The sequence below is a fragment of the Passer montanus genome, unplaced genomic scaffold (assembly GCF_014805655.1).
Source record: "Passer montanus isolate IOZ18808 unplaced genomic scaffold, ASM1480565v1 scaffold36, whole genome shotgun sequence".
Classification (NCBI taxonomy): domain Eukaryota; kingdom Metazoa; phylum Chordata; class Aves; order Passeriformes; family Passeridae; genus Passer; species Passer montanus.
Window position 1 is genome coordinate 7,076,051 of NW_024368374.1, and position 15,531 is coordinate 7,091,581.

General features: G+C 40.9%; 1 protein-coding gene across 2 annotated transcripts in view; it reads left to right on the forward strand.

Moving 5' to 3' along the window:
• Nucleotides 1-815: 815 nt before the first annotated feature.
• Nucleotides 816-15,531, forward strand: part of FNDC3A (fibronectin type III domain containing 3A) — a 109,009-nt gene continuing 94,293 nt past the window's right edge. The window contains exon 1 of one of the 2 annotated variants that reach the window (XM_039716600.1): nucleotides 816-894. The gene's annotated coding sequence lies outside the window, so the exon portion shown is untranslated. Of the gene's footprint in view, nucleotides 895-929; nucleotides 1,049-15,531 lie in introns of those variants that run through there. The other variant, XM_039716599.1, reaches the window with a different exon arrangement.

Here is a 15,531-nt window from a genome sequence, read left to right on the forward strand (position 1 = left end):
ACAGTGCAAGTGCACCAGTGAGGTGGCTTTGGAGCCCAGTATCTCTACAAAACACACTTCTGTCATCCCAAGTGACTACCATAACTGATGGAACCCAAAGTCATGGACTGCATGAACTCAAAGGACATTTTATGGACATTTTGCAAGGGTGGTCCATTGACAAATGGAATAACATCTGTGTATTGTATCAAACTATGGGAAGAAGGATGGTGCCTAGCGAAGTTGAACTGAATAGTGAGAGGTCTGGCCATGGTGTAAATAGTATGGAATAAGGGGTGGAATATGCGTGTGGCTGGGACGGAGTTAAATTTCTAAACAGTGGCTGGTATGGGGCTATGTTTTGGGTTTGCGCTGAACACAGGGCTGATAATGCAGAGACGTTTTTGTCATTTCTAAGCAGGGCTGACACAAGCAAGCCCTGACCCCAGACGCCAGTAAGGTCAAGGTACGACTGAGACTGAGACTGAGACCGAGACCGAGACCGACACCGACCCCACGGACCCCGCCGGCCACGCCCTCCACAGACCACGCCCCCAATCGGCCACGCCCCATCACACACAAGCCACGCCCATGCGCTATGGCCCCGCCCCCCTCCGGCCGACGCCACCGCCCACCGGCACGAGAGGACTCCCATGCGCTATGGCCCCGCCTCTCCCTGAGGCTGACGCCACCGCCCACCGGCACGAGAGGACTCCACGCAGGCGCACTGCGCGCCAGAGCCAACTGCCCCCTCGCGGCCCCCCAGCCCTCCCCAAAGATGGCGGCCGCGCGGCGCCGGGCGAGGCGGCGGGCAGCGCTGAGGCGGCGGGACGGGGGCGGCGGCGGGAGCGGGGGGCAGTGACAGCTGCGGGGAGGGCAGGAAAAGGCGGCGGAGCGGCGGCGGCCGGAGGGCAGGTACCTCGAGTGGGCGGGCAAAGGGGTGGGGTGAGCGCCGCCCCTGCCCGAGCTGCGCCATCGGGAACTCCCCCTGGCGCTCCCCGCCTCGGCGCCGCTGCCCGCTGGCGGCGGAGCGCGGACCGTTAGCCGGGAGAGCCGCGGGGCCATGGCGGTGAGTAGGCGCTGATGGCGAACCGCCGCCTTCCCCTCCGCGGGGCGGCCGGAGGGGTGCGAGGGGACGGGAGCGGCGCCGCTGCCTGCCCCGGTGCCTGCGGAGCGGCGCTCCCCGCCGGCGAGCACCGGCAGCCGGCGCCTCCGACGGAGCCCCGCGGAAGAAACTTTGTGTCTCCCTCCCCTCGGTCGCTCCGGAGGTGCCTCTGCCGGCCGGGGCGCGGGGAGCCGCCCGCTGTCAGCGCCGGGCTGCAGCGCGGCGGCCGCGGGAGGAGGCGGTGGTGGAGCCGGAGAAAGAAGCGGCTGCGGAGCGCGACCCGAGCAGCTGAGGCGGCTGTGACAGGCAGTGGTGGTGCTCGACACCTCTTTCTCGTTCTTGTTGTTTTGTTATTGTTGCTGTTGCTCTCCGCCGAAGCCGTACAGGTTCCCTCGTAACGCCCAGCTGAAGGGGTTGAGCGTCTCTGTGTAGACCAAACAGTTTTCCCGAAATCACGGTAATCATCTTGCCGACTCCTGGCAGAGGCATTATTCTTTCAGCCAGGTTTACTCCCGATTCCCCCCTCCATGAATATCGCCCCACCTAAACAAAAACTTTTCCTTGCTTCCAGGCAACTTAGAAAGTGAAACCAACTAAAAGCAAAAATGAAACTTTTCAGCTGATTTTTATTGTGCGAAGTAAAGAAATTGAGCAGCAGAGACAAGAGGGAATGTATTTGGTAGGAGAAAATGTTATAAATGGCACCTCAAGATGTGTTAGTCATTTGTTTAACCCTGTCAAAGGCATTTTATTAGCCACCTTGCATGTCAAGTGTTATTCTAGAACATTTTGCGTTACAAAGTAATTTCTGTGAAATGTTCTTTGTTTTTAGAATTTCAGTCTCCATTTGATCAAATACATACCTCATTAGAAATGCCTTAAATTTTCAAAGAGCTTAAAATCTCTAAATTTTTTGCTGCTGAGTACTTGGCAGTTTCTGTCTTAGAAGCTGTAGGACCCAGTCCTGCTAAGCTTTCTGCTTAAAAGAAGCTATTTTGTTGTTATGGCAATGGGAAACTTTCTGCTTTATACAGTGTAGAAATTTAACTAATGTGAATCTGCATCCGTGGATGTGTTTATTTTCTGTGTTGTGAAATAGTATGAGTCACAGCAAATCAGTGGTCCTTAAAACTCAGAGAGGATGATCAGTTACATTTTTCTCTGCCTTCTTTTAATTTTTTAAGGAAATGGTCTCAAATAATTATGAAATTTAATTCCATGATGAATGGGGAAGTAGCAAGCTCTCAGGTAGGGAGAAAGCTGTACACACACGTGAAAGTCAGAAGTATGAGTATCTCCAGCAGTCAATGTTGGCAAATTGGATAGAGTTCTTGACAGCCAGTGTTTCTGCTAAGCATGAGGGAGCAAGAAGGGTGCTGGTCAAGTTTGAGAACACGGCATCTGATCCAGATTCACTCTGTGTACACAAGTCATCTTGACACACACACACATTGAATCTGGAGCTCTTTGTGCAAACCACACCAGACTGATTTTTCTGGTGCTTTGGGGGAGAAAGTTGATGTGCTCTATGAGTTCCACAGGGCCACTGGACACTGATTTTTAGCAAATGAAGCCTGGGTTAAGAGAGACAGAGATCCTTGTCCTCAGAAAGGCCAGGACTCAGTGATCTGTTGCTTAGCTCACTTGGTCAGGGGGTGAGCAATCGGCTTTGAGCAGAGTCACAGGCTGACTACTGTAGATGATAATATTAAAACAGAATTAGGTGAGTGTCTCAGGTTTTTCTCGGGGCAAATGGAGCTGTTCTGACGCTTTTTGCTGTATGACATGCTCTGGGTGTGTGAGTTTCATGAGGGTCAGGTCATTACTCCCACCATTAATTACCAGATTTCAGTCCATTTCTACATTTTTCAAGTTGGACTTTCTACTAGCTTGTGAACTTAAAACTCAAAAGCTGTAGATTTGCATTAATTACCAGATTTCAGTCCATTGGTGGCATTTCTACATTTTTCAAGTTGGAGTTTCTACTAGCTTGTGAACTTAAAACTCAAAAGCTGTAGATTTCTATAGGCAGTGATGTAATAGAGCTGCAGAAACTTGGATTATTATTTGGACTAGTAACTCATTTACTTTGGGATGTGAGTCCTATGGATCTTGGGATGCTTTTCTTTGTTAACCTCTGCCTTGTGGCCATTTAATTGTACTTGAATTTGGACCTCCATCAGCTAACTCAGTGTTATGCCGATGATCATTTTGGCTGAAGATCTCCAAGAGATCCTTTAGAATTGTTATTGCAGCTTTAACTGCTTAATTGAATATGTTTCTGCAGTGTTCTGTCTTAGGACTTGAGAAAAACTCTTAAAGCCTGACTTGACGAGGGGTTCAATTTTTCATCCTTGTCAGTACTTTCTCCTGGATGGTTTTAACATCTGAATGCTTTTAGATGATGCCACAATCTCCCTTGCTGGCAGGTCGCTTCTGCAACAGTGTATGCTGTTGTACATGTGTTGCTCTCTAGCAATACTGAGTGCTGGGAAGGTGTTGTGTGCTGCTGTTCTGATTGTCTCTTGATGGTTCTGTTGGTGGCAAATCCTGTAACCCAGCCCCGTCCCCATTTTTGGTTGAACTGGCAAACATGCAGTGTTGTTCATTGCCAGACAGACAGATAGCAGAGAAGACAGTTTTTGTGAGGATGCAGGCCTGCTTCCTAGTGTTGTCTGCATCCATTGATGTTCCTTGGCAGTGCCTTCTGGAACCTCAGGAATTCTTATCTTCCTCCAGCAACTTTGTATCTTTTTTTCACCTCCACTGTCTAATTGTTGTGGGATTTCTACTTCAATCTATGCTAAAATGTCTACAGATAGTGTCATGTTCCATCAGTGCATTTCTGTTATCTAGAATATGAATTGGATTCTCTCTGTTACAGATGTCAATAACACTTCTATATTTTATCATTGATTTCTTTAAGACTGTTGGCTTGGGGAAATTCCCAGGCAATTTGTAGTAAAATTCAACTTCGCTGCAATTTAGAGTGCATGAGTTGAATTGAGAGCTGATATTTTTCCTGTAGGACCAGATCTCAGTAAAAATGGATTTGACTTGAACTGTCTTTAGTTTAACTAAAAGATACTGTCTGTATCTCAGGAAAGTGATAATAGTTTGGAATGAGTACACTGCTTTTTCTGTTCAGCAAACATGAACAATGTTTATTTTGCTTATGGGGCCAATGTTTCCTGAGCTACAGAGATGACTGGTTTTTTGCTTGTTCTTTGCCATATACAGTAAACTTTGAGCTTCCTTAATAATGATGTTCACTTGATGTCAATAGAAAACCACTATCAGCCTTTTTCTTAATCTTCTCTATTCATGAAGTTTAATGGTTGTGTTTACGTCCAGTGGTGTTGTGGAGTGTCATCCTCAGGTCTGTATTTTGTAGGGCTGATGAGGTAGCAGGATGCTTAGGAAATGTCTGTAACACTTAATACTATTACATGTTTCTTGTAGGTTGTCATCTTTAATTGTTCCAATTAATTTACATTTGGTTTCAGATGGAACAAATATTTTTGAAGTCATTTTGTTTGCCCCCCAGAAATATGTTCCTATTCCATCTGCTGACACACTCTTGAGCCTGTAACCACTGAAAATCTGCAGACTGTTTGCTAACCTGTCCTAGATGACTTTAATGAAATGTAAATTCAAATAGCACTTGCTATGCTCTTTTGTCAATAATGAAATAGAATTTTTAGCTGTTCCTTTCATGGTGGAATCTTGATGTACTCACTTGTTAGGTTATGCACCTTTTCTTGGTTTTATTGATAGTCTGTTTTGGTTACAACACGTGCTGCAGAAGCTCTTGGTCTTCACTTTGATGGCACGGTTGTGTAGAGCACTGTTATGACTCTTCTTGGATGCCTTGTTTTAGAAAGCTTTTGTATTCAGAATTGCAGTAGTTCAAGAATGAAATATCATTTTATTTTCTAAATACTTTATTAAAACTTCAGCACCATGCTCATTTGTGATGTCTCCACAGCACATTTCAAGCTGAGTTAGACTGGACCTGCTTAACCTCATAGCTCCAAGTAAACTTTCACTGTTTATGTCTAGGAAAGCACATTTATTGGCCACAGTCTCATCAGACCTACCAATATATCTACCAGTGTTCTTAACAGAATTTATATTTTTGTCTCCTTTTAAGTTTTTTACTTTTCAGGATATGTGGACCTTCTCTTACTGTTCTGCAGTCAAAACATCACTTAGGCTAACATTGGTGTCCTCTCTTTTGGTTTAGTACCTCAGGCATCAAATACCACCCCAACACCAGTCCACAGAAGTTAATCAGGAGCATTGAATATGTCTATGGTGTACCTCATCCCAATTTTGCTGCCAGAGTTGTTCCAAAGCATTTAGGACCCATGAGAAGATACACTGCAAAATTCTGCATTTAAAGACAGTAGAAAATATTGGGGCATAGCAAGTTGTCAAAAATTAAATTATCTACAAGTTTGCAATCCCAGTTTGACCAGTAGAGGTAATTTTTATTAGCCATTAATAAGAAGAGCACAGCACTTTCTAAGATGCAATAAATATCTTCAACAAGGTCTGAAAGGTATGGATAGGTAGTAACTTTAACTAGAAGTGAAAAGGAATATGCAGGGCACGAATATTAACTTTACCTTCTGCATAGCAGTTCTTTTTGAATCTGCTTTGAGTTTTTTGTACCTTGGTTGAATTTAAATCTGTGAAGCTCAGTTCTTATTTGCTTTTGATTTTGAATAACTTGAAGTGAAAAGAACTTAGCAAACCTTGAGCTTTGCTGTTACCAGTAAAAAGTAAAAGAACTCTGTAGTTCACAAGTGTAAATACTCCCTTGTAAATGGGGTTGAGTTTCCCCAGTGTATAGACCCAATGTCTGTGGCATACAGGATCCTACAGGCATGGGCTGCTGCCCAGCTCTTGTCTCATTTCCCCTCACTAATGTAGCATACTCCATACCAGATCTTACTCCTTTGGTTATAAAATAAATCCTTCTTCTCTAAGTTCCAGTTTTTAAACTGCAAGGTTTTGGGGTTTTGTAGTTTGTTGTCCTTTTAACTGGAAAAACTTTATCTACTAGATGACTTCACAGAAGGAAATGGAGACAACAGAATAGCAAGTTGAGTAATTTTATTCTGTGGCAGAAGAACACATTTTGGTTAGGGTTCGCAAATCAAGTAGTAATGGTCTGCAAAAAGTGTGCAGGTAGCTGGAAACTAATCTGTAAGTAGAAATTACTTTAAATGGATAAGAAGGTTCAGCACAAACTTTGGTGACTTGCAATATCTTGGCAATGAGAGAGAGCTGTGACTGTAACTATGCAGTAATATTTCAAATTACATATTGATAGACTGTTAGAGGACTTTCTAAGTAAGAATAAATGTCATAAAACAGAAGAGTTACCATGCCTCTGCAAATCCTGTAGAGTCTATTAAAAATGTAAATTGGAAGGACAACACTGTGAGACAAGTATATACACATTTAATCTAGTATGAAAGTGGATTGAAGATACTGAAATGAAGTTCTAAGAAGTTTGGAGTAAAATAAGCTGTGGAAGTGAGCAGTGACTGTTAGCAATGATTAATTGTAGAAGCAGCTGAAATGTATTTTGTTTTAATTTGTTCAGTCTTGCTAATAACTTGACTGCCCCCATTTAAGAATATTAGTTTATCTGTACAGTCCACTCAGTGGCAGCATTTCAATGGTGAGGATAAATTATATAAATAAAGTAATAGATCTTAAAAGTACCCCAGTGCATTTAAGTATGTACATCATGGCAATACAGCTCAAAGCAAAACAGTTTCTGACTTTGTGACTGTATTGTTGGTAACAAATTGACAGCTGTTCAGTGTTGCAACTTTGTATGTAAAAGAGGAAGCTAAGAGCAGCTTTGTCCTCTTGACTTGATTGGGCAATCAAACTAGTTGGTCCCATGATGTTTTGATTAACTAAAACTTTTCTAGGAGGATGGTGTGAAACTTGGAAAAGGGGTTGCTGATATCACCTGAGAAACCCGCTGTTGTTTTGCTGGTCTTCCCCTTCTGTAGTTACAGGTACTCCTCTGGTGGAGAACTCTTGAATGAGTAGCACATTCAGACTTCAAGAGTTGCAGTCAGGTTGAGATGCTGACTGGCTGGTTTGTTTAGTTTTTTTCCCCCACTGTGGGGCACAAGTAACTGCTTCAGTACCATTGTGACTGAGTTTAATATTAGGAAAGTGAAGCACCTAGTAGGGTGCCTCTTGACCTTTTTTACTATCATGATCTGTAGCTTCATGAATGTGATGCATTGACACTGGCTGAAGCAGTCCCTCTTGAAGCATTTCCTCTCTGTTTATTCTTACATTACACATTCACTTGTGTATTTGCACATTTTTTATGTACAGACAATCAGGAAGCTTCTGTGTTAAAACTGACCAGTTACTGTATGATTAATTTTAAACTGTGTCTGTCCTACAGTTCAACTCATTCTGTTGACCAGTTGCTTGCAGTGGTGCAAGTGGTACCTGCTAGAATGATTTAGCACAACTGACTTAGAGGAGTTTAAATTCTTGATAATAGAATGCCCTTCAAATGTGATTGTTAGACCTTTTTTGGTGAATTTTTACTCTTTGGAAGTAGATTTAATACATTGGCCTGATTTATCATGTTGTGTTGTTGTCCTTACAGAAGCAGACATCTACAGCTTTTCCAAAATAATCAGTGGAGAGAAGTTTTAAAGTCTTTTAGACTTGTAGCCTCATTGATCCTACGTCACCTTACATTTGGATAGCAGAGTTTTCATTTTTCAGAATGAGCAGGAAAAAGCTGTTTCATAAGAGTTCTTTAAAAGCTGTTCATTCGGCTTGAGTCATGCACTCTTTGTAGCTCCAACACCAGCAGCTGTCTCTGCAATAAATTTATCTCACTGACCAGTTGCAGGTCTTATTATTTTATTAACAAAAAATATATCCATGTTTTTAGTTTGCCTTAAAGGTATCATATGAAAAATTATTTTGGAAATTTCTCGTTGCTATTCACAGCCTCTGAGAAAAGGGAGTCAGTGACAAATGAGGAAGTAGCTTGATTCTTGGCATTGAATTTGCTTGTTTTCTCAAAAACTAAGCATGTTATTAAACAGCAATGAAGGCAAAAGTAACAGTTAGTGGGAAAGGCCAAGTTGGTTTTGAAGCCATGTGATTTTCAGAAAACAAACTGAAGGAAATCCAGTCCTGGCAGAAGCTTAGAAGAATCTAATTTTGCTGGTATAAAAGTAAAACTAGGAGGATTTAAGGAAATTCTTGAGAGTTGCAAAAGTGTAAAACAAAACATAGTTTAGATCAGTGTAGCATAAATAAAGTGGAATTACATTGCAGATTTTTTACAAGTGGTGCAAAAAATACGGTATGCAGTTAATTCTCTTCATTTCTTTGTGGGGATGGTTCCTGTGATTATCTAAATGGAGGATGTTCTCAAGACAAAGGAAGTCACAGTATTGCACCCTGTGTGTCAGAGCATTGGATTTATGTGCCTGCTAAAGACTAGGTATGAGTTTGCACCTGGCTGCTGACAGTTTGCTCTTTGGTTATAAAATGCACGCTATCAAAGTAGTTCCAAATAAAATTAACAGATAATTCCAATTTGTGTTAGGTATGCACTTACCCCTTACTAAAAGGTTAGAGTTCTTTGAAGGTATATAAGAGGAATGGGCAAGTAAGTGGGAAGTACTGAATTCTTCATAGGCAACAGCTTCAAGTTACATGTACTTCATCCAGATAAGGATTGTGGATTTTTTTTTTTTTAATGACATAATAATAAAAGCAACATTTAAAAGCAGAATGTGGTCTTTTGAAGTAGTTTTCGTTTCACTGGTCTGGCTGTGTACAGTCAAGCATTCAGCAAGCTGAGCTAGTCAGTGTCCATGAACATATTGTGCCTTTATGGATGACTGGTTTATAACTGTCTAGTTTTTCCTCTATGTAGTCTTCACCTTCAAAACTTTTGTTTTCTACATCAGCTACTATTAAAACCTTAGCCTCTTTGGCTCAGGTTCAAAAACTGCTGGCTTATGAATACAAATGCATTAAACTTGAACAGCTGGGGTATTTCCAATTATCTACTATGCATTCTTATGTAGTTATAGTACCCAAGGCATGAATGCATGAACTGCATGTGAAGCTGCTCCTAAATCATTGTGGCTTATAGTCTGGAGTACGAACCTGATATAAGTATTAATTTACCATAGCACACTAAACACCTACAATGCTAAGGTTTGCTGTTGTGGGGCTTGGCCATTCTCACTCTAAGTAGATCAGGGGATGACTATTGGGTGTGAGTCAGATCTGGTAACTGTTTGGCTGCTGACATGCACTTGCATTTGCTCAGCAGTCAGTGCTTCCTTCACAGGAGTACTGCATTAATTTTACACCTTTTAGTGTTCATCTTCTGGTGGTTTACATAGTATGAGCAGAGTTGTGGATCATGTTTCTCAGGCTTTGAGAATTATGTTGAGTGAGTGTCTGTGACAACACTTGAAGTATTTCCATATTGATGGTAAATGTTGTAGATTTTTTTTTTTAATAGGAACTTCCAGTGTTTATTAAGACCTTTAGCATATCTTCACTCTTAAGTGACTGTCAGACAGACTTTGTTGATTTACTTCATGAAATGATACTATTTTTATAATTGTCCTGTATTGAATATCTGTGATTTTAGTATTATGACCAGCACTGAAGGGAATAGCCATTTCACTTTCACTGTACTTAAAAGGAGATTGACAAATTAGTGAAAGAGAAATGTTCCCCACAACACTCTTCTTCTAACAAAAAATAACCCTTTTCTGTTCCGCTGGAAAGTATTTTATCAAGTGTCTCAGGAAAACATTTCTGAAACAGGAAAAATGCTTTATCAGGAACAAAGTGTATATTTTAAATAAATTGCATATTAATTGAGATAGTTAGTTCAGAACTTTAAAAATTGGTGTACTGTAATTGCCAAATCTGAAACTCTTTGACTGGAAAATGTGGTAAATGTACGGTAAATGTACAGGGAGGGAGAGAAATTAAAATCCTTCTGCTCAGTTCTGATTCTTAAAAACAAACACAAAACTCTTCAGCATGCTTCATAACTTTAATAGCTCAGCTACAACCTTATGGATCTCTGGGTAATTATATTCTAATATGTTTCTACACCAGCTGCATCACTCTATCTGAGCTTTTTCCAGTAGTGCATTAAGTGATATTACTAACATCTGTTGTATATTCTTTGTTCTTTCCTCTTCACCCTAGGGCTGCATTGGAATATTCTAGAATTTTCCTCATTTTAGCATATTTGTATGTCTTGGGCACTTCTATTTGTCCACTCTTGTCTCATAAGTTCTAAACTGGATGGCCAATTTGACAGATTGGAAGGAATTGCCTTTTTTGTGTCAGATGTTTGTTCTTTTGAAAGATGTTTGTTTTTCAAGTGTATCTGCTTTCTCCATGTTGGAGAAGGCAGAATTAAAACATTTAATGCATTAGGATTGGGTGATGGTTTTATGGTTTTTTAGGTTCTGTAAATTCATTTCTTGGTCTTTGGCAAAACCTAATGTTGTCTCCTATTCAGAGAAGCTTTTATTTCTTACTGGAAGTTATCTGGACTGGAGGATGGGCCTTGCCTGTGTTTCCTGGAGGAAAGGAAGCGTGAAGACCCAGGTGAAGAAGGAATGCACACCTGCTCTGCTGTGCTGAACCCACTGGGAAAACACACCTTACAGCAACCTGGAATTGGCAGCTGTAATATGATACTGCTTGAAGCATGCATGAAATTGCAGTACTGACAAAGAAATCATGGAAAAGCCCTGAGTTTGTTACTTCTTGTATAATATTGTTGTAGCAACATGCAGTTTGGAAACATTTAGTATTGATTTCATTAAGCCAGTTTCTTCCACTGCATCCTTTTGTGTTAGGTGCTTTTGTCTTGTCCCTGCTTAAACTTCTATCCTTGTGTTGTGTAGAATTCACAGCTCTTCTGAACAGCCTCTCTGGAATCATAAAAGTTTGTGTCTGTTGTTCACTAGATTTGACAGAATGAGGATGTGAAAGAGTATTAAGTTGCTGTAAGCATTGTGATGATGCGTAGGTAGGTAGAGAAGTAGTACTCTGTAAATCATGAAAACTGAGGAAAAAAGACAGCAATGCAAGTTTCTCCTTCAGTAGGCACCAGTGATACCAGTGTGGAGAGTGGCCTTGTAAGTCCTCTAGTTGTGAATAAATCAATTAATTATATTTTGTATCAAACTCAGTAATCAGAAGCAGTGACTCTCTAGGAAAGGAGTGGTCCATATGTTTTTCTTGTACACAGCACTGTTACTAGCTATAACTGCATTTATCACGGTAGTGCCTATATCCTAACTGAACTGGGAAGCTTGTTTGTGTAGGATGTTCATGTGAAAGTGTAACTTTTTAATTCATAACTTTCCTCTAATGCAGCCTTCCTCTTTTAGGAGAAAGGACAGATTATAAAGCAGTTTTGTTATGAACAGAGTTATGTGTATGTCTTCCAGAGTTTGAGCCTTAGGTGTCCAAGTCTGAGTTTTGATTAGCATTGTCATCGTTGCTTTGAAATTTGAATTGAGGCTCTGATAGCTTTTAAGAGCTTGGAGGCAAGCTGTGGTCCTCTCTTTGGGTTCTGACCGACTGTGAATCATTCAACTTTGGCATTATGTGTTGCGTTTTGTTTGACTAATATTCTGGAATTCATAGGAGAATTCTGCTTGACAGGGTCTTTGGAGATTGCCTTCTTCAGCCCTTTGTTAGGACCTTACATGGTCAAGTTTTGATTTTCTACTGCACTGGTCTCCAAATTTTTTGGTCTTGCAGCCCATAAGAAAAGAAAGTGTTAAGCATGCACCTCCAATATATGTAATCTTTAAAATTATATGCATATGGTACTCTTGATATATGTATAGAATAAAGCATATTAAAAAAAATATAGAGATGAAAACCAATGTTTTAAAGGGGGTTTTTTCAGTGGCAAAAAATATTTTCTTCTCACACGCCAAGAGTTTGACTTGTTCTAGGGTGTGTTTACCCCACTTTGGAGACTGCTGATCTACAGGATTAAGAATTTTGCAGCCTCTCAGTGCAAGATATGCCAGTGTTACATCTCTCTCATTGCCAAGATACCTTTTTTTTTAACTTTATGGACAGACAGAATTTCCAATGGTGTAGTGCATGCCCATCACAGAATTGTAGGATATGCTGAGTTGGAAGGGACCTGTCATGATCATAGAGTCCAACTCCTGGCACTGCCCAGGACTCATCAGGACTCATGCCTTGTGTCTGAGAGCATTGTCCAAATACCTCCAGGAAGAGTTTGATTTAAAGCTCTCAACCAGCATCCTTCAGGCAGTGGTATCCAGCTAGCAGGTGACCCCTGGCTACCCTAGTGCTCTTAGCTTCTCCCTGTCTTTCAGGGGCCTAAGCCCAGGCACGGTCTTTGTGGCATCTCTCTTATACTGGGAGGAGGAGGAGGTGGCTGAGAAGAGAAAACTGAACTTGGTATTCCAGGTTCCAGCTTATTACCACTAAATTGCAGGGAAAAATCACCTCCCTCAGCCCACTGGCTGTACTTCTCTGCTAATACAGCCTTGTGTGCCTTCGTTGCTACAGGACATGTGCTGCTGACTCATGTTGTTTTACCTTGGTGATCCAGCTGATACAATGCTGATGTCTTTTTCAGAGACTATCCTTAAGGTCAGCTGCTAGTCTCTTGGAGAAATGCTGATCCTTTGCATGTGCAGAGGAAATGCACTGAATGCACTGCCCAGTGATCTCAGCCTTACAACACTCCTTAACCCTCAGTGAACAACTGACAGAGTAAAAAGCAGTGTTGTATTGTGCTTTACAACTTGAGGGTAATGCCACAGAAACAATAAAGGACCAAATCTGAAGGCATTTAAGGATGGAGTTAAATTGTCATTACAGTTCGGGAAGGCAAGCTTGCTTACTGAACTATGGAGTGGAACACGGTTTGTGAGCTTTAACATCATTTAGCCTTTTGCCTTATTAGTGTAATTCTTTCCTTAAAGGTTCCTCAGGCATAAGTCCTGGAGTCTAAACAAATCACATCCAGTACATTTAGATACCCTCGCTTTGTTTCAGTTTTGATAGGCTTCAGAAAACTCTTTCAAGGTGTTTTCAAATAGCAGTTCGGGTAGGGGTAGTGGGCAATAGCCCACTTACAATGTAAGTCTTGTACAAAGCATTAACCTACACAATTTGGTTGTAATCTCAAGAGACCCTGTACTTTCCTTGCATTGTAGAACAGGCTCAGGGCCAATTCAGTGTCGGCTGAGTTTGCAGTCCTGAATTGACTTTGAATGTCTACTAGTTCAGTATATGCAAAACAAGAAGTGAAATAGTTGTTCATGCAGCAGTTGTTGCTGTGCATGGAACAGTGTAGATTTGTAAATAAACATGCATTTAATGCTCCACCAGTAGCAAATTACTTCTCGGCTGCTTCTGTGCTTAGCAACTGAGAATTATCTCTCTATTCATCTATCCTCTTCTTTGTCTGGTCCCTTTTAATGTCCATAAGAATGGTGCAGGCCTTAAATAAATCCTTTGGTTCATCCCACATGTTATTTTACCACTTCTGAAGGCTGCTGCATCAAAGTTTTCAATAGTGCAGGAAATCTGACAATAGGCTAGTGAATTTTTTGTAGTGGTTCTGCAGGCTAAACCTTACCTGTTGTCCAAATGAAAGTTGTTTTTCTTGTGCCCTTTTCAATACCTCCTTAAGTCCTGAGTATATTCAGAAACTAGATAGAGTTGGAGGACAGTTACATCATCTGGGGCAACTTTATGAGGATTAAGGCTGAAATTATGGTGTGCACATACTTTGCTTTCAGTATTTTCAATATGGAACAATATGTTCAAGAAGTTGTTGCTCACACTTGGAACACTTAGCAGCAATTTCAAGTCAGAAAATTGGAGACAAAGCTTGTAAAGTTATTCCAGTAGAGATGGTAGGTATTTGCAGCCAGAGGCAGGAAAAACATCCTCCCCTCCATGTTGCTAAGGGAGGTGAACCTGTTGATATAACTGATAAAGCCTTCTGGCAAGCTTGTGTTTGACTGTCCACTTTTATTATTCTGTCCTTGTCAGAATCAACCCTTCACAGGATTGAATTCCTTCTTTTTAGTTTTAAAAAGGGCAGCTTTACCTTTATGCATCAATACTTTTTGCTATGCCTAACTTTTTAGGCTATTCATGCCATTTTAGTTGACTGAAATGACTCAGTCTCTTATCACTGTCATTGCTTGTCATTTCCAGACTTCCTTTCGACTTCCTTTTTTTAATTTTTTCTGAGAGGCAAGTTAAAAACATATTCTGTAATGAGAAGCTGAGAACTGATACCTTCCCTTCCTATTGGAAACTCACATGGCTCAACAACTCTGTATTTACTGTTAATGTTTAAGGACTGTCACTCAATTTTAATCCATCTCTTCTGTTTTTCTATTGAAGAGAAATGCTCTCTAATGCCAAATAAGATTTTAAGGTTGTTTTTCCAGTCCACTTATTAGTACCTTTTTCAGCAATATCCATCACCAGAAGGTTTGTATGAAGTTAATTGGACAAGTTTTTTTTCAATCAATCTTAATTGTATTTTAGTTCTTTACAAATAGCATCCAGTCTTGAACTCAGATTATTGTTTGCTAACAGGACTAGATTGTCCCTTTTAAAACACAGTATTTAATGCAAACTTCTACTTTTCTTCCAGACCTCTGAGACTTTCCTAGGAACCAAGTTACTTGGAAGTCTTTTTCAAAGGTCTAGGTAAATGTCTTCAAGAGGTCTTGAATGCAAGCTACTGGGATCTGCTGATCTAAAGGCTCTGTCTGCACACACTTGAGGTCCTTGCATTGAATGTGATATAATTTATTTCTAAGATATGTTTATTGAGCTCTTCCATTTGTCTTGATGCCAACTTTTTGTCCATTTTAACTGACTTCTCCTCCTGCCACACATTCTGTCTTCAAATTGGTATCTTTCTTTGTTCTCATAGCGAAACAAAAAGGCACCTGCAGTGGGTGAACATACCACATCTTACTGTGTGACCATGTTATGTGCACTGACTTGTACAGATTGCTGCCTCCCGACTACTCATGGGAAAAGGCTTTTGATGAACGTGTAGTATAGACCCACATTGGTGTGAAGTTTAAACCTTTAGTCTTTGCGACTAGTTCAGTGACATTGCAGAGAAATCTAATATTGTATTGTCAAGGAAACATTTTTTTCCTAGATTGATTACACAATCTGACAGGTAGCACTTTTATTATTGTTGTAGAGGGTGTCAGGAATAACATTCTACATAGTATCTCCTGTCAGGGTTTATCAATGAGCAGTGTGTTCTGTCTCCAGAATAAATCAAATGCTTGAATTCAGACATGGAATTTAGCTGTGTCCCAGTTAAGGCACTAAAGACTGGGTGC